This window comes from Ambystoma mexicanum, chromosome 3q, assembly GCF_040938575.1.
Source record: "Ambystoma mexicanum isolate Mex_15411 chromosome 3q, UKY_AmexF1_1, whole genome shotgun sequence".
Classification (NCBI taxonomy): Eukaryota; Metazoa; Chordata; class Amphibia; order Caudata; family Ambystomatidae; genus Ambystoma; species Ambystoma mexicanum.
The window spans coordinates 1,226,040,667-1,226,058,927 of NC_090926.1; the positions used below are offsets into that span (position 1 = coordinate 1,226,040,667).

An 18,261-nucleotide genomic window follows, 5' to 3' on the forward strand; every position below is an offset into this window, starting at 1 on the left:
CTAAAAAGAAAGGCTGTTCACGGTGGAGTAAAGTCCAATCCACATTGGTCACAGCTGCAGTACGCTCATCAGTTGATGTTGTTTCAGTTAGTCTTTCAGGTGGCTGTTTCGACATCTCTGCCCCTTTGTAGTTTCCGATTCCTGAGGTAATATCTCCCAGTTTTCTATTGATAACAAGATTTCCATTTTTTGTAGGAAATTTGTCAGGCCAAAAACGTCTTTCTGTAGTGGATTCGCAAATTTCAACCAAAGCTCTTCTCCTGTTAGGGTTGCGTATTGGTTAACTACTTTGCTCAGGTGCACAGTTCTCAGATCTGTTAGTCCAGGGCAATATAACGTGAGATGTTTTAATGTTTCAGGGTGGTCATTACAGAATCGACAGCTCTCTGTCACATCAAGCTTCCGATATCTCAGGGCTAGACTTGATCTTGTGTCAAACAAGTTTAACCTGAATTTTAGAAACATCCTTCTGTGTCTGGCATTAGCTGTTTTTACCACATATTGCAGCTGTTTTTTTTTATCCTTCGCTTCAGTAGCCGCATCTCTCATCAGTGTATGGCGATTTCTGTCGTCCACTGTTGCACACCAATCTCGTACCCATAACCTTTTTTTCACATAGTTTGGGTTAGTTTTCAATGTTTCCGAGTTAGCGCCTATTTCAGCAAGATGACTTTGGCATGCATTAATCCATTTTTTCAGTACAGATTCCTGGTTTCTTTCCATTGCGTCTCGTAATATTACAAATTGAGGTGTACATTCGTCAATAATTATTTTCCTGTAGATCGACAGCGTGTTACACAAGATTCGTGCATTTATGGATATTAGGTTTAGTTCATACCATAGACATGCGCTTGGAATGCCTCTTTGTAGTCAAAGGACACGCCTCCAGTATTGATTTTCTAGTTGGCCCCATAGATTCGAGGCAACTCCTAAAGCGCATTCTGCTCCATAAATCAGTGTTGGGACTGGTTTCTGATTGTAGTGGGCAACAACAGGTAGCAAGGAAAACTTCCCATATCTTTTGTTTATTATCAATCCTTGACATGCTAGTTGTTTGCATTTTTGCGTTGCATTTTCGGCCCACGGGGCGTCATTTATATTGCTGTTGATCCACATTCCCAGGTATTTAACCTTTTTGACGCAATTCAGTTTTTCGTTTGTTCAGTTTCCAGGTCAAATTGTTTCTTTTGACTTGTTTGTTATTTCGTGTAAGATCTTGTAGAATTATGATTTCCGATTTTGCAGGATTAATTTTCAATTTATTTTTCTCCACATATTCTTCCAGACTCTTTAGCTTTCTTGCCAGTCCAATAGGTGTTAAATCGAGCAGTACAATATCATTTGCATATAGCAACCAGTTCCCGCTCGTTCCATTAATTCTCGGTGGATTGGAGTTTACTGCTTCGATGGATTCTCCGATATCAGACAGGTACAGGCCGAATAATGTCGCTGCCAACGGGCAACCCTGTTTTACTCCTTGGTTTGTTTTTATAGATTCACTGAGAGTCCCCCCAGCATCTAATCTGATTTTAATTTCCGTGTCGGTATGTAGCTCCTTAATAGGATCTAATTAGTTTCCTGGACAATTCCATTTTTCAAGTTTATCCCAGAGCATTTCTCGATCGATGGTGTCAAATGCGCTGGACAGGTCGACAAACGCAATATAGATCTTCTTATTTTGGCGGATGGCTTCCATTTTTAGGAAATTTATGATTGCCAGGTTTAGGCCACAGCCGACACCCTTGACAAATCCTGCCTGCCGAACATTGTAACTTTGGGATTCTTGAATCCATTTAAGCAGTTTAATCTGGAGTTGAGTTGCAAATATTTTCCCCACCACGTCTAGAAGGGCTATTGGGCGATAGTTTCTTGGGTTAGTGCGTACGCCTTTTTTAAAAATGGGTACAATGATAGCGCTTCGCCATGTGGTCGGAATCTTTTTCTCCTGCAGGATAGTGGAAAATAGAATGTGGCACAAGTTTGTCCATAAATCAGGATGTTGTTTTAGCATTTGATTTGTAAGCCCATTCGGTCCAGGGGCTCTGGATGTGCTGAGTCTCATGATATTTTTATATATGTCTTCTTTGTCTATTTTGATAGACCAGTCATTGCTCAGATTGGATGGTTTGCTGCATGTTATGTAATGGTTGTAAAATGTGTCAGAGTAATGTTTGACCCAATCTTTCTCCGACACCATATTTTTTATTATAGCTTCTTGTGGTGTCGCTATGTTGTTCAAGTAGGTCCAAAATGCACTGGTGTTCCTTTTGGCTATTGTTTCCATCATTACTTATGCATCTCTTTGTAGCATAACATGTTTATGACTGATCAACCAATTCTTGTAGATTTGTCTCATTTGTTTTGTCTTTCTTTCACAATTAGCACGAGTATTGGTTCTTTTCAGCTGTCTCAGTGCTTTGCTCAGCTCTTTCTTTTTGACGACAATCTCACAATCCCATGTATGTAATTTTATGAAGTCAGGTCGTGGCTTCACAGTTTGCTTCTCTCGATACATTTCCAAGAGAGCTGTATGTTCAATTTTCCCTGTGGCCGGCCTATTCTCCAATGATGTTTTCAACTTTTCTAACTCATTTTGGGTAAGCTGTAGTCGATTGCGCCCTGGCGCCACAGTCAGGTTTGTACATTGATAGGAGATTTTTCCTTTTGCATGGTGGATCTTCAGAGTTGTTTTTAGCATACAGTGTTCGCTCGCCTCCATTTCAATAATGTCCAAGTGAGCAACATCCTGTTTCATTCTCTCTGACACAAACATGTAGTCGATGGTAGACTGTTGTTGGTCCCTTTTCCATGTGAAATGTGCCGGAATATCACCTGGTGTTTCTCCATTAAGTATCTTCAAATTCCATGCTTTCATTTCTTGTAGCCATGCAGAGACAGTTGGATCACTGGGCTCTTTCCCATTTGCACGGTCAGTTCTAGTGGCATCTGTAAGGCAGTTTATGTTAAGATCGCCACAGATCAAAATCTTGGATTCTGTCCCATTGTCTTTGATATTCGAGATTGTTTCCGTGACTAGTTCCAAGAATGTTTCTGTCTGCATCGCAGTATGTGGCCAATAGACATTTATCAGTGTTATTTGATCTGCATTTCTGGGTTGCTGTATCGGCAGTTTAATCTCAACTACCTGTGTATATGCTGATACGTTTTTTGCTGATAAAAGTTTAACAAGTGTGAGCAGCCCCGACATTGGACGTCCTTTGGCTCCTTTGATTGCAGTATTAAAAGCAATCTCGAAGCCGTCAGCTACAGGCAGATGCAAAAGCCAGGTCTCCTGTAGGCACAGAATATCCACGTCTTCTAAATCCATTGGAATTTCACCGAACAAATGCCTGTGGCCTCTAGTATTCCACGAGGCAATACAGATCTCCTCTTGTTGACATGGTTTCTGGCATTAGCTCTTATTACAACAATTGATGGTTTGGACAACCCAGGTCCAGTCTTGTTCCTCAATGGGTTTGGGACAGCTTAGCTGGACAACTTTGTCGAACTTGCTGATCGTTATTTTGATCTGCTCATCTTCAAAGGCCTGCTTGTCCTCACTCACCTGATGTGGCGACTCTTGCACGTGGCCTTACATACTCTCCCTTGCTTGAGGGGGCTTTTGATTGCAGGTAAGCGGCCATCTGAGGGGCACATACGTTTCTTGGGCTCCTCCGGCCCATTGCTCTTATTAATTTCAGTAATGTCAAACCCCAGGGAATTCAAAGTGATACTACTATTTAGTAGTGAGTCACAGATAACTTTTGATGCTATATGTAGAATAACACGATCGTGCTCACTTTCATCTTCAAATTCCACAATTTGAATGTCCTCAGAGGCCACCGTCCTCAGTTGCGGTATGTGGTGAAGTAACAACATCACATTTTTCCGATTCAGTATCAGAGCATCTTTTTCTTTTTCAATTTGTTCAAGCCGTATGAGATATTTCCCCAATTTCTTCCGATCATTATCTGTTTTGGGTTGACGATTCGTTTGTTTGTTTGCTGATGCATCTGATAACTCTGCCCCACGTTTATAGCAATCAAATTTTATCTTCCTTGTTATAGAGTGACATTTATCTGTCCTTCTTGTGTTTGTCTCCTGTTTAGGTGATTCACTATTATGCTTCACTGCTCGTGCATAAGGGCTTTCTTTAAGTTTCACTGCATGAATCAGAGTTCTTTTTGACTCTAATATGTGGAATTCCTGTCTATAATTCTTTGGATCATAATTGGGTGATACTCCGTCCAGTTCATTGGTCATAGATCTTTTTTCATTAGCGATTCGAATTCTTTTAGCTTCTAAGGTGAGGAATTTCTCACAGCTAATAGTTGAAGGTATCGAGATGATTTCTTCCTGCTTTTTTATATCCACAGTCACCGTCCTTTGGTTGCTAGATGTGAGTACCCTTGTTTCCGGGGCAATCAATTTTGTTGCTGGATATTTATTTTGTGGCGACTCAGCTGAACCCCTGTTGCCATTTGCAGGTGAACATAGATCTATATTTATATTTGCCGAGGGCAGTTGAGAAGCCACATATGTGTCAGTGGCTGTGGGCGGTACCGTTTCACTTAGCTCTTCTTCGTAGTCCTCATAAGTCGAAACGTTTAGCAGATCTCCAGGGATGCTATCGTCTTTCTTAGAGTGGTCCTCACCAGACATGTTATGGTTTTTTTGTTCATCGGCTTTCGTTTTTTCACTCTTTTCCGTGTTGGGGTTTATTAGCCCTTTGTGTGTCTTATCACAAGTTGTTGTGATACTGAAGCCTTTGATGTTTCTTAGAAACGTTCGCACCTGTGATCTTTGCTGAGGTTTCCTTTTTCTCATGTTTTTAGATTTCTTTTCTGTCAATATGTGATTTGAGCCACTCTTTGTGGCAACATTCAGTTTATTTCGGTTGAAGATTGAAAATACTTCTTCTATGAGACAAATATCCTTTGTGCTATTTTCCACACAGTCATGTTCGTTGGCTGACCCTTGAGTGGGTAGGCTTTGGGTCTTATTATGGCCTGTTTGATTTACAGTATCAGCTGGGCAAGGAGTATCACTCTTCACCCCTGTTTCTAGTGCAGCCGGACTCAAGTCATGATACGGGATTGTAATGGGCAGTTGTTTGGAAGGTGTTAACTGTTTTGCTTCATCTGCCACTTGTTCAGACGGCATGGTTCCCGTAATCGCCTTGTGTACACTACTTCCACTTTGTTGCTCTTTTGATGGTTGTTTGTCTTCCACTTCCTTACTGTGTTTCACCTTTTGTTTGCATTTTTGAGGTGGCGCAATGGTGATAGGGTTTGCAGGTAAGGTATCGTTAATGTTTCCAGCCATAGAGCTTGATTCAATACCATCATTTCCTTTTGTTGTGGTTGTTCTCTCTTTGGAATTTGTGTACATCTTTTCACCTGTGATTCCTCTCTGATCGTTGGTTGCGTGGTGTTCATCCAAAGTTGGCATTTTCACATTGCAGGGCAATTGCTTCTCTGGCAACTTCAGCAAACAGGCGCTTGTCTATTGCACTGTTCTTGGTGTGCTCCAATATTACCTTTACATTCATTTCAGATTTCGCATGTTCATTGGCCAAAATTTATTTGGTCGACATTAGTTCTTGCTCTATTGCCATCATTTTAGTGTTCATCATGGCTAATAGAGTTGTCTGATCCTTGGCTTTTGGCATTTGTGGCATGGCCGTTTAAATCTTTCCCCCCAGAATGTCTGGGACTTTGTTGGTGGCTCGGAGAAGTCATTAGCAGCTGAGAATAAGGAAGGAGACCCAATTTGTAATTCCTTGGTTAATCTCTTTTGTGAGTGCGGAACATACTCTTCCGTTAAAGATTCCGATCTCTTCCTTTTCGCCAAGGGGCACAGCCACGAATACAGTTTCTCATCCTGCCTGTTATCCTGCCTGATATCAGGAGTTTGTACTTGTGCTAGGTTCTTAGGTTTGGTACCTTGAGCCCCACACGACTGATCATGTGGGCTATCTGCATTTGGGTACTCTGCAGGTTGTTCTGCAGGTTGTCCTAAGTTTGGTTCAGGTTGATGTAAATTTCCAAATTTTGCGTTGAGCTCTTTTAAGTCGCTTAAGACCTTGTCAACGACCACAATAGAGCTACGCCTTTTAGCACCAGTCGTGAGACTGCCCGTTTCCTCATACAGGCAGTTTGCGTTATCCCAATCAGTACATGTCTGTGGGTTTCCTGCTTGATCTGTTGGTGATTTTCCACTGAGTGAATGAAAGCTGTTGCCTGCATCAAGAAAGTTGTCAGGCTTGATCTCTTGGATCATTTTATTTTCCAGCGTTACGTTTTCCCAAATCAACTCTCCTGTTGGTAGATTTAGGGAGTTTATCGGCTTTTTATTCTCAGGGCCGTGCACATTTTCGCCGCTGGTGTCACAATTGTTGGTAAGTATAGCGGCTTGACAAGCCGAGGATTGGGGAGTCAGGGTGCTTTGGACAGCATTTCCCACGTTGTTTGAGGGTAGCTCTCTAGTCCGCGTAACGCCAGAACACGTAGGACTGGTGGACTTGTTCGCCTCCACTTCCACATTTTCTGCACACGTGGCCCCACTCGTGTCCACCCCAGTGGTCATGCCCACAGACGTTTTAGTACCTCTCGATCTCTCTAGGACTGCCTCCTTATCCATGTTACCCACCAGATCGGTGATTATATATGGAATTAGCGGGGTAGGTGTCAGGGGTACTGGGGAGCTGTTACCCAAGCAGTCTAGAAAAACATCAGAGTTAGTGGACATAGTTGAAACACAAGTCCTTTTTCGTGCAACACAGGCACTTACCAGTTGGGGCAGGGCCATTTGCTCCGGTGACTCCTTTCCTCCGGCGGCAAAAATTCATCGCTGTTGCCGTGTTAGTGGATGAACTCCATCGTCTGGACTTGTGTTATGAATCAGCACTGCTTCACTGTATGCTGTGTGTTTTAGTCCGGAGGTGCTGGGACCCGGCATAGATACGAGTTTTGTAGCAAGAAAACTTCCGTTCCCGGAATGTTGCTTATATTGAATTACCATCAGGGCTCAGAGCTCAGTGCCCCCGTGCCCCTGTACAACACGGACAACACACTCGCCGCACTCCGCGATGCTCCGCATGTAAATGTGTGTTTTGTACTGGTCGCTCCACCTCCACGCCAGTAGAAAGAAAAGATAGACTGCAGCTCCTCAGTGAATCGTGGAAACAACACAGACAACACACTCGCCGCACTCCGAACACCTGATTGTGAGTGATAGTGAGACTTTACTCCCTCATGCTATCCAGGCAATGTATACTTCTACAACACCTGAATGTGTGTCAGAGTGAGACTTTACTCCCTCATGCTAACCAGTCAGTGTATCCTTCTAGAACACCTGAATGTGAGTGATAGTGAGACTTTACTTCCTCAGGCTAACCAGGCAGTGTATACGTTTGCAACACCTGAATGTTTGTGATAGTGAGCCTTTACTCCCTCAGGTTAACCACTCAGTGTGAATGTGCTTGATAGTGAGACTTTACTCCCTCATACTAACCAGCCAGTGTATCCTTCTAGAACACCTCAATGTGAGTGATAGTGAGACTTTACTCGCTCAGGCTAACCAGGCAGTGTATACTTCTGCAACACCTGAATGTGCGTGATAGTGAGCCTTTACTCCCTCAGGTTAACCACTCAGTGTGAATGTGCATGATAGTGAGACTTTACTCCCTCATACTAACCAGCCAGTGTATCCTTCTAGAACACCGCAATGTGAGTGATAGAAACGTTACTCCCTCAGACTAACCAGCCAGTGTATCCTTCATGAACACCTGAATGTGGGTAATAGTGAGACTTTCATCCCTCGGGCGAACAAGGCAGTGTATCCTTCTAGAACACCTGAATGCGAGTGATAGAGACTTTACTCCCTCAGACTAACCAGCCAGTGTATCCTTCTAGAACACCTGAATGTGAGTGATAGTCAGACTTTACTCCCTCAGGCTAAACAGGCAGTGTATCCTTCTGGAACACCTCAATGTGAGCGATAGTGAGACTTTACTCCCTCAGGTTAACCAGGCAGTGTACCCTTCTGCAACACCTGAATGTGAGTGTTAGTGCAACTTTACTGCATCAGGTTAACCAGGCAGTGTATCCTTCTGCAACACCTGAATGTGAGTGTTAGTGAGACTTTACTCCCTTCGTTAACCAGGCAGTGTATCCTTCTGCAACACCTGCATGTGAGAGATAGTGAGACTTTACTCCCTCAGGCTAACCAGGCAGTGTATCCTTCTGCAACACCTGAATGTGAGTGATATTGAGACTTTACTCCCTCAGGCTAAGCAGGCAGTGTACCCTTCTGCAACACCTAAATGTGTGTGATAGTGAGACTTTACTCCGTCAGATTAACCAGGCAGTGTATCCTTCTGCAACACCTGAATGTGAGTGATAGTGAGACTTTAGTCCCTCAGGCTAACCAGGCAGTGTATCCTTCTGCAACACCTGAATGTGAGTGATAGTGAGGCTTTACTCCCTCGGGCTAACCAGGCAATATATCCTTCTGCAACACCTGAATGTGAGTGATAGTGAGACTTTACTCCCTCGGGCTAACCAGGCAGTGTATCATTCTGCAACACCTGAATGTGAGTGATAGTGAGACTTTACTCCCTCAGGCTAACCAGGCAGTGTATCCTTCTGCAACACCTGAATGTGAGTGATAATGAGACTTTACTCCCTCAGGCTAACCAGGCAGTGTATCCTTCTGCAACACCTGAATGTGAGTGATAGTGAGACTTTACCCCCTCAGGCTAACCAGGCAATGTATCCTTCTGCAACACCTGAATGTGAGTGATAGTGAGACTTTACTCCCTCGGGCTAACCAGGCAGTGTATCCTTCTAGACCACCTGAATGTGAGTGATAGTGAGACTTTACTCCCTCATGCTAACCGGCCAGTGTATCCTTCTAGAACACCTGAATGTACATGCTAGTGAGACTTTACTCCCTCAGGCTAAGCAGGCAGTGTATCATTCTGCAACACCTGAATGTGTGTGATAGTGAGACTTTACTCCCTCAGATTAATCAGGCAGTGTATCCTTCTGCAACACCTGAATGTGAGTGATAGTGAGACTTTACTCCCTCAGGCTAACCAGGCAATGCATGCATCCTTCTGCAACATCTGAATGTGAGTGATAGTGATACTTTACTCCCTCAGGCTAACCAGGCAATATATCCTTCTGCAACACCTGTATGTGAGTGATAGTGCGACTTTACTCCCTCAGGCTAACCAGGCAGTGTATCCTTCTGCAACACCTGAATGTGAGTGATAGTGAGACTTTACTCCCTCAGGCTAACCAGGCAGTGTATCCTTCTGCAACACCTGAATGTGAGTGATAATGAGACTTTACTCCCTCAGGCTAACCAGGCAGTGTATCCTTCTGCAACACCTGAATGTGAGTGATAGTGAGACTTTACCCCCTCAGGCTAACCAGGCAATGTATCCTTCTGCAACACCTGAATGTGAGTGATAGTGAGACTTTACTCCCTCGGGCTAACCAGGCAGTGTATCCTTCTACAACACCTGAATTTGAGTGATAGTGAGACTTTACTCCCTCAGGCTGACCCAGCAGTGTATCCTTCTACAACACCTCAATGTGAGTGATAGTGAGACTTTACTCCCTCAGGCTAACCAGGCAGTGTATACTTCTGCAATACCTGAATGTGCATGATAGTGAGCCTTTACTCCCTCAGGTTAACCACTCAGTGTGAATGTGCATGATAGTGAGACTTTACTCCCTCATACTAACCACCCAGTGTATCCTTCTAGAACACCGCAATGTGAGTGATAGAAACGTTACTCCCTCAGACTAACCAGCCAGGGTATCCTTCATGAACACCTGAATGTGGGTAATAGTGAGACTTTACTCCCTCGGGCGAACAAGGCAGTGTATCCTTCTAGAACACCTGAATGCGAGTGATAGAGACTTTACTCCCTCAGACTAACCAGCCAGTGCATCCTTCTAGAACACCTCAATGTGAGTGATAGTGAGACTTTACTCCCTCAGGCTAACCAGGCAGTGTATACTTCTGCAACACTTGAATGTGCGTGATAGTGAGCCTTTACTCCCTCAGGTTAACCACTCAGTGTGAATGTGCATGATAGTGAGACTTTACTCCCTCATACTAACCAGCCAGTGTATCCTTCTAGAACACCGCAATGTGAGTGATAGAAACGTTACTCCCTCAGACTAGCCAGCCAGTGTATCCTTCATGAACACCTGAATGTGGGTAATAGTGAGACTTTACTCCCTCGGGCGAACAAGGCAGTGTATCCTTCTAGAACACCTGAATGCAAGTGATAGAGACTTTACTCCCTCAGACTAACCAGCCAGTGTATCCTTCTAGAACACCTGAATGCGAGTGATAGAGACTTTACTCCCTCAGACTAACCAGCCAGTGCATCCTTCTAGAACACCTCAATGTGAGTGATAGTGAGACTTTACTCCCTCAGGCTAACCAGGCAGTGTATACTTCTGCAACACTTGAATGTGCGTGATAGTGAGCCTTTACTCCCTCAGGTTAACCACTCAGTGTGAATGTGCATGATAGTAAGACTTTACTCCCTCATACTAACCAGCCAGTGTATCATTCTAGAACACCTGAATGTGAGTGATAGTCATACTTTACTCCCTCAGGCTAATCAGGCAGTGTATCCTTCTGGAACACCTCAATGTGAGCGATAGTGAGACTTTACTCCCTCAGGTTAACCAGGCAGTGTAGCCTTCTGCAACACCTGAATGTGAGTGTTAGTGCAACCTTACTGCATCAGGTTAACCAGGCAGTGTATGCTTCTGCAACACCTGAATGTGAGTGTTAGTGAGACTTTACTCCCTTGGTTAACCAGGTAGTGTATCCTTCTGCAACACCTGCATGTGAGAGATAGTGAGACTTTACTCCCTCAGGCTAACCAGGCAGTGTATCCTTCTGCAACACCTGAATGTGAGTGATATTGAGACTTTACTCTCTCAGGCCAAGCAGGCAGTGTATCCTTCTGCAACACCTGAATGTGTGTGATAGTGAGACTTTACTCCCTCAGATTAATCAGGCAGTGTATCCTTCTGCAACACCTGAATGTGAGTGATAGTGAGACTTTACTCCCTCAGGCTAACCAGGCAGTGTATCCTTCTGCAACACCTGAATGTGAGTGATAGTGATACTTTACTCCCTCGGGCTAACCAGGCAATATATCCTTCTGCAACACCTGAATGTGAGTGATAGTGAGACTTTACTCCCTCAGGCTAACCAGGCAGTGTATCATTCTGCAACACCTGAATGTGAGTGATAGTGAGACTTTACTCCATCAGGCTAACCAGGCAGTGTATCCTTCTGCAACACCTGACTGTGAGTGATAATGAGACTTTACTCCCTCAGGCTAACCAGGCAGTGTATCCTTTTGCAACACCTGAATGTGAGTGATAGTGAGACATTACCCCCTCAGGCTAACCAGGCAATGTATCCTTCTACAACACCTGAATTTGAGTGATAGTGAGACGTTACTCCCTCAGGTTAACCAGGCAGTGTGTACTTCTGCAACACCTGAATGTGAGTGATAGTGAGACTTTATTCCCTCAGGCTAACCAGGCAATGTATCCTTCTGCAACACCCGAATGTGAGTGATAGTGAGACTTTACTCCCTCGGGCTAACCAGGCAGTGTATCCTTCTGCAACACCCGAATGTGAGTGATAGTGAGACTTTAGTCCCTCGGGCTAACTAGGCAGTGTATCCTCCTGCAACACCTGAATTTGAGTGATAGTGAGACTTTACTCCCTCATGCTAACCAGGCAGTGTATACTTCTGCAACACCTGAATGTGCATGATAGTGAGCCTTTACTCCCTCAGGTTAACCACTCAGTGTGAATGTGCATGATAGTGAGACTTTACTCCCTCATACTAACCACCCAGTGTATCCTTCTAGAACACCGCAATGTGAGTGATAGAAACGTTACTCCCTCAGACTAACCAGCCAGGGTATCCTTCATGAACACCTGAATGTGGGTAATAGTGAGACTTTACTCCCTCGGGCGAACAAGGCAGTGTATCCTTCTAGAACACCTGAATGCGAGTGATAGAGACTTTACTCCCTCAGACTAACCAGCCAGTGCATCCTTCTAGAACACCTCAATGTGAGTGATAGTGAGACTTTACTCCCTCAGGCTAACCAGGCAGTGTATACTTCTGCAACACTTGAATGTGCGTGATAGTGAGCCTTTACTCCCTCAGGTTAACCACTCAGTGTGAATGTGCATGATAGTGAGACTTTACTCCCTCATACTAACCAGCCAGTGTATCCTTCTAGAACACCGCAATGTGAGTGATAGAAACGTTACTCCCTCAGACTAGCCAGCCAGTGTATCCTTCATGAACACCTGAATGTGGGTAATAGTGAGACTTTACTCCCTCGGGCGAACAAGGCAGTGTATCCTTCTAGAACACCTGAATGCAAGTGATAGAGACTTTACTCCCTCAGACTAACCAGCCAGTGTATCCTTCTAGAACACCTGAATGTGAGTGATAGTGAGACTTTACTCCCTCAGGCTAACCAGGCAGTGTATACTTCTGCAACACCTGAATGTGCGTGATAGTGAGCCTTTACTCCCTCAGGTTAACCACTCAGTGTGAATGTGCATGATAGTGAGACTTTACTCCCTCATACTAACCACCCAGTGTATCCTTCTAGAACACCGCAATGTGAGTGATAGAAACGTTACTCCCTCAGACTAACCAGCCAGTGTATCCTTCATGAACACCTGAATGTGGGTAATAGTGAGACTTTACTCCCTCGGGCGAACAAGGCAGTGTATCCTTCTAGAACACCTGAATGCGAGTGATAGAGACTTTACTCCCTCAGACTAACCAGCCAGTGCATCCTTCTAGAACACCTCAATGTGAGTGATAGTGAGACTTTACTCCCTCAGGCTAACCAGGCAGTGTATACTTCTGCAACACTTGAATGTGCGTGATAGTGAGCCTTTACTCCCTCAGGTTAACCACTCAGTGTGAATGTGCATGATAGTAAGACTTTACTCCCTCATACTAACCAGCCAGTGTATCATTCTAGAACACCTGAATGTGAGTGATAGTCATACTTTACTCCCTCAGGCTAATCAGGCAGTGTATCCTTCTGGAACACCTCAATGTGAGCGATAGTGAGACTTTACTCCCTCAGGTTAACCAGGCAGTGTAGCCTTCTGCAACACCTGAATGTGAGTGTTAGTGCGACCTTACTGCATCAGGTTAACCAGGCAGTGTATGCTTCTGCAACACCTGAATGTGAGTGTTAGTGAGACTTTACTCCCTTGGTTAACCAGGTAGTGTATCCTTCTGCAACACCTGCATGTGAGAGATAGTGAGACTTTACTCCCTCAGGCTAACCAGGCAGTGTATCCTTCTGCAACACCTGAATGTGAGTGATATTGAGACTTTACTCTCTCAGGCCAAGCAGGCAGTGTATCTTTCTGCAACACCTGAATGTGTGTGATAGTGAGACTTTACTCCCTCAGATTAATCAGGCAGTGTATCCTTCTGCAACACCTGAATGTGAGTGATAGTGAGACTTTACTCCCTCAGGCTAACCCGGCAGTGTATCCTTCTGCAACACCTGAATGTGAGTGATAGTGATACTTTACTCCCTCGGGCTAACCAGGCAATATATCCTTCTGCAACACCTGAATGTGAGTGATAGTGAGACTTTACTCCCTCAGGCTAACCAGGCAGTGTATCATTCTGCAACACCTGAATGTGAGTGATAGTGAGACTTTACTCCATCAGGCTAACCAGGCAGTGTATCCTTCTGCAACACCTGACTGTGAGTGATAATGAGACTTTACTCCCTCAGGCTAACCAGGCAGTGTGTACTTCTGCAATACCTGAATGTGAGTGATAGTGAGACTTTATTCCCTCAGGCTAACCAGGCAATGTATCCTTCTGCAACACCCGAATGTGAGTGATAGTGAGACTTTACTCCCTCGGGCTAACCAGGCAGTGTATCCTTCTGCAACACCCGAATGTGTGTGATAGTGAGACTTTAGTCCCTCGGGCTAACTAGGCAGTGTATCCTTCTGCAACACCTGAATTTGAGTGATAGTGAGACGTTACTCCCTCAGGCTAACCAGGCAGTGTGTACTTCTGCAACACCTGAATGTGAGTGATAGTGAGACTTTATTCCCTCAGGCTAACCAGGCAGTGTATCCTTCTACAACACCTGAATGTGAGTGATAGTGAGACTTTACTCCCTCAGGCTAACCAGGCATTGTGTACTTCTGCAACACCTGAATGTGAGTGATAGTGAGACTTTATTCCCTCAGGCTAACCAGGCAATGTATCCTTCTGCAACACCCGAATGTGAGTGATAGTGAGACTTTACTCCCTCGGGCTAACCAGGCAGTGTATCCTTTTGCAAACCTGAATGTGAGTGATAGTGAGCCTTTACTCCATCAGGCTAATCAAGCAATGTATCCTTCTGCAACATCTGAATGTGAGTGATAGTGAGACTTTACTCCCTCGGGCTAACCAGGCAGTGTATCCTTCTGCAACACCTGAATGTGAGTCATAGTGAGACTTTACTCCCTCAGGCTAACCAGGCAGTGTATCCTTCTGCAACACCTGAATGTGAGTGATAGTCAGACTTTATTCCCTCAGGCTAACCAGGCAGTGTATCCTTCTAGACCACCTGAATGTGAGTGATAGTGAGACTTTACTCCCTCGTGCTAACCGGCCAGTGTATCCTTCTAGAACACCTGAATGTACATGCTAGTGAGACTTTACTCCCTCAGGCTAAGCAGGCAGTGTATCCTTCTGCAACACCTGAATGTGTGTGATAGTGAGACTTTACTCCCTCAGATTAATCAGGCAGTGTATCCTTCTGCAACACCTGAATGTGAGTGATAGTGAGACTTTACTCCCTCAGGCTAACCAGGCAGTGCATCCTTCTGCAACACCTGAATGTGAGTGATAATGAGACTTTTACTCCCTCGGGCTAACCAGGCAGTGTATCCTTTTGCAAACCTGAATGTGAGTGATAGTAAGCCTTTACTCCCTCAGGCTAATCAGGCAATGTATCCTTCTGCAACATCTGAATGTGAGTGATAGTGAGACTTTACTCCCTCATGCTAACCAGGCAGTGTATCCTTCTGCAACACCTGAATGTGAGTCATAGTGACTGCTGATGCAGGGGCGCGTTGGTATCCAGTTACTTCACTGGATTTTCGGATTGGTGGTTTCAGATGCGGGGGCGCGTTGGTATCCAGTTACTTCACTGGATTTTCGGATTGGTGAGAACCAAACTTGCTTGGCTTCCAGGTAAGTTTTTGATAAGTGGTTCCCCTTGTGTCCATGCATTAATGTTCTAATGCTAGTGTCTTTTTCCCCATAGGGGCCGGGGTACGGAATGCCGGGGAGCAGGCACCGACCCGAGATGAGAGGTGAAATCCTTGTGGAAATCAGGTAAGTCTTTAATGAGCGTCTTGGTAATGTCTTTTCATTCGCTCATTAACGCTGATGTCTTTTTCCCCTTAGGGGCCGGGGTCCGAAAATGCCTGGATGCGGCGCGAACCCGAAACGAAAAGGGAATGACCCAGCAGGTAAGTCTTAACATGGAGATTTAGCTTCCCTTTTCCCTTCTTTCTCTCACCTTCGTTATTGTCTTTTTCTCCCTAGGCGCTGGGGCGCGACTGTGAATCCGGATGGTCGCTGCAGAACATGGAAGCGCCCTGTAAGATGAGTAGAATGAGGCGCTGCAGCGATCGATGTGATGTGCTTTTAAAAATAAATGTCTTCCTTTTCAGGATCGTCGGCGAAATGTCTCTGGGATGCAGATTTAGCAGGTAAGGCCTTTTCCTTCTTCTGTTCTCTTGTTCCCTTCCTTTGCAGGTGATTCAGGATGCTGGCAGGCGTGGCAGAAGTCAGGATGCAGGAGCAGACACGGTGAGCGTCCAGCTGCTAGATGCAGAACAACGCGAAGCACGTGTGGCTGATCGGGTGTGGTTTAAATAGCCTTGGAAGAAGTTCCTAGAATGTGTCCTTCCTCCAATCAGGTATGTATCCTTCCCCGACCACGCCCGGGTGATAAATGAGTCCCACAGGTAAAGTAGTTCCTTTCAGGCCTCAAGGAGGCCGGGGTTCTGCAGCATGGTCTGCATCAGGTAAGTGCACCCAAACACTTTCATAATGAGCCTGGCGCCTATGGCGCCAGGACTGACGTTTTCTATGAGCCTGGCGCCATAGGCGCCAGGACGCTGTCCAAAGGGCCCCTATAAGGGGTTGCTGGGACCTTCCCCGTGGACGTGATGTCCACTTTCGGGGACGCAGGGCCAGAGCCGGCTCCCCAGGAGCGGGCATCGTGACAATACTTCTACAACACCTGAATGTGCGTGATAGTGAGACTTTACTCCCCCAGGTTAACCAGGCAGTGTATCCTTCTGCAACACCTGAATGTGAGTGATAGTGAGACTTTACTCCCTCAGGCTAACCAGGCAGTGTGTACTTCTGCAACATCTTAATGTGAGTGATAGTGAGATTGTACTCCCCCATGCTAACCAGCCAGTGTATCCTTCTAGAACACCTGAATGTGAATGATAGTGAGACTTTACTCCCTCATGCTAACCAGCCAGTGTATCCTTCTAGAAAACCTGCATGTAAGTGATAGTGAGACGTTACTCCCTCATGCTATCCAGGCAGTGTATACTTCTACAACACCTGAATGTGCGTAAGAGTGAGACTTTACTCCCTCAGGTTAACCAGGCAGTGTGGATGTTCGTGATAGTGAGACTTTACTCCCTCATACTAACCAGCCAGTGTATCCTTCTAGAACACCTGAATGTGAGTGATAGTGAGACTTTACTCCCTCATGCTAACCAGCCAGTGTATCCTTCTGCAACACCTGAATGTGAGTGAAAGTGAGACTTTACTCCCTCAGGCTAACCAGGCAGTATGTTCTTCTGCAACACCTGAATGTGAGTGATAGTTAGACTTTACTCCCTCAGGCTAACCAGGCAATGTATCCTTCTGCAACACCTGAATGTGAGTGATAGTGAGACTTTACTCCCTCAGGCTAACCAGGCAGTGTATCTTTCTGCAGCACCTGAATGTGAGTGATAGTCAGACTTTATTCCCTCAGTCTAACCAGCAGTGTATCCTTCTGCAACATCTGAATGTGAGTGATAGTGAGACTTTACTCCCTCAGGCTAACCAGGCAGTGTATCCCCCTGCAACACCTGAATGTGAGTCATAGTGAGACTTTACTCCCTCAGGCTAACCAGGCAGTGTATCTTTCTGCAACACCTGAATGTGAGTGATAGTCAGACTTTATTCCCTCAGTCTAACCAGGCGGTGTATCCTTCTGCAACATCTGATTGTGACTCATAGTGAGACTTTACTCCCTCAGGCTAACCAGGCAGTGTATCTTTCTGCAACACCTGAATGTGAGTGATAGTCAGACTTTACTCCCTCAGTCTAACCAGGCAGTGTATCCTTCTAGAACACCTGAATGTGAGTGATACTGAGACTTTACTCCCTCATGCTATCCAGGCAGTAAATACTTTTACAACACCTGAATGTGCGTAAGAGTGAGACTGTACTCCCTCAGGTTAACCAGGCAGTGTGGATGTGCATGATAGTGAGACTTTACTCCCTCATACTAACCAGCCAGTGTATCCTTCTAGAAAACCTGAATGTGAGTGATAGTGAGACTTTACTCCCTCATGCTAACCAGCCAGGGTATCCTTCTGCAACCCCTGAATGTGAGTGATAGTGAGACTTTACTCCTTCAGGCTAACCAGGCAGTGTGTACTTCTGCAACACCTGAATGTGAGTGATAGTGAGACTTTACTACCTGAGGCTAACCATGCAATGTATCCTTCTGCAACATCTGAATGTGGGTGATAGTGAGACTTTATTCTCTCAGGCTAACCAGGCAGTGTATCCTTCTAGAACACCTGAATGTGAGTGATAGTGAGACTTTACTCCCTCATGCTAACCAGCCAGTGTACCCTTCTAGAACACCTGGATGTGAGTGATAGTGAGACTTTACTCTGTCATGCTAACCAGCCAGTGTATCCTTCTAGAACACCTGAATGTACATGATAGTGAGACTTTACTCCCTCAGGCTAACCAGGCAGTGTATACTTCTACAACACCTCAATGTGCGTGATAGTGAGACTTTACTCCCCTAGGTTAACCAGGCAGTGTATCCTTCTGCAACACCTGGATGTGAGTCATAGTGAGACTTTACTCCCTCATGCTAACCAGCCAGG

The 18,261-nt window shown here is 45.2% G+C and overlaps 1 protein-coding gene across 1 annotated transcript in view; it reads right to left on the reverse strand.

Moving 5' to 3' along the window:
* Window positions 1-18,261, reverse strand: part of LOC138447788 (uncharacterized) — a 125,507-nt gene that overhangs the window by 30,703 nt on the left and 76,543 nt on the right. The gene's annotated exons all lie outside the window — the stretch shown is intronic.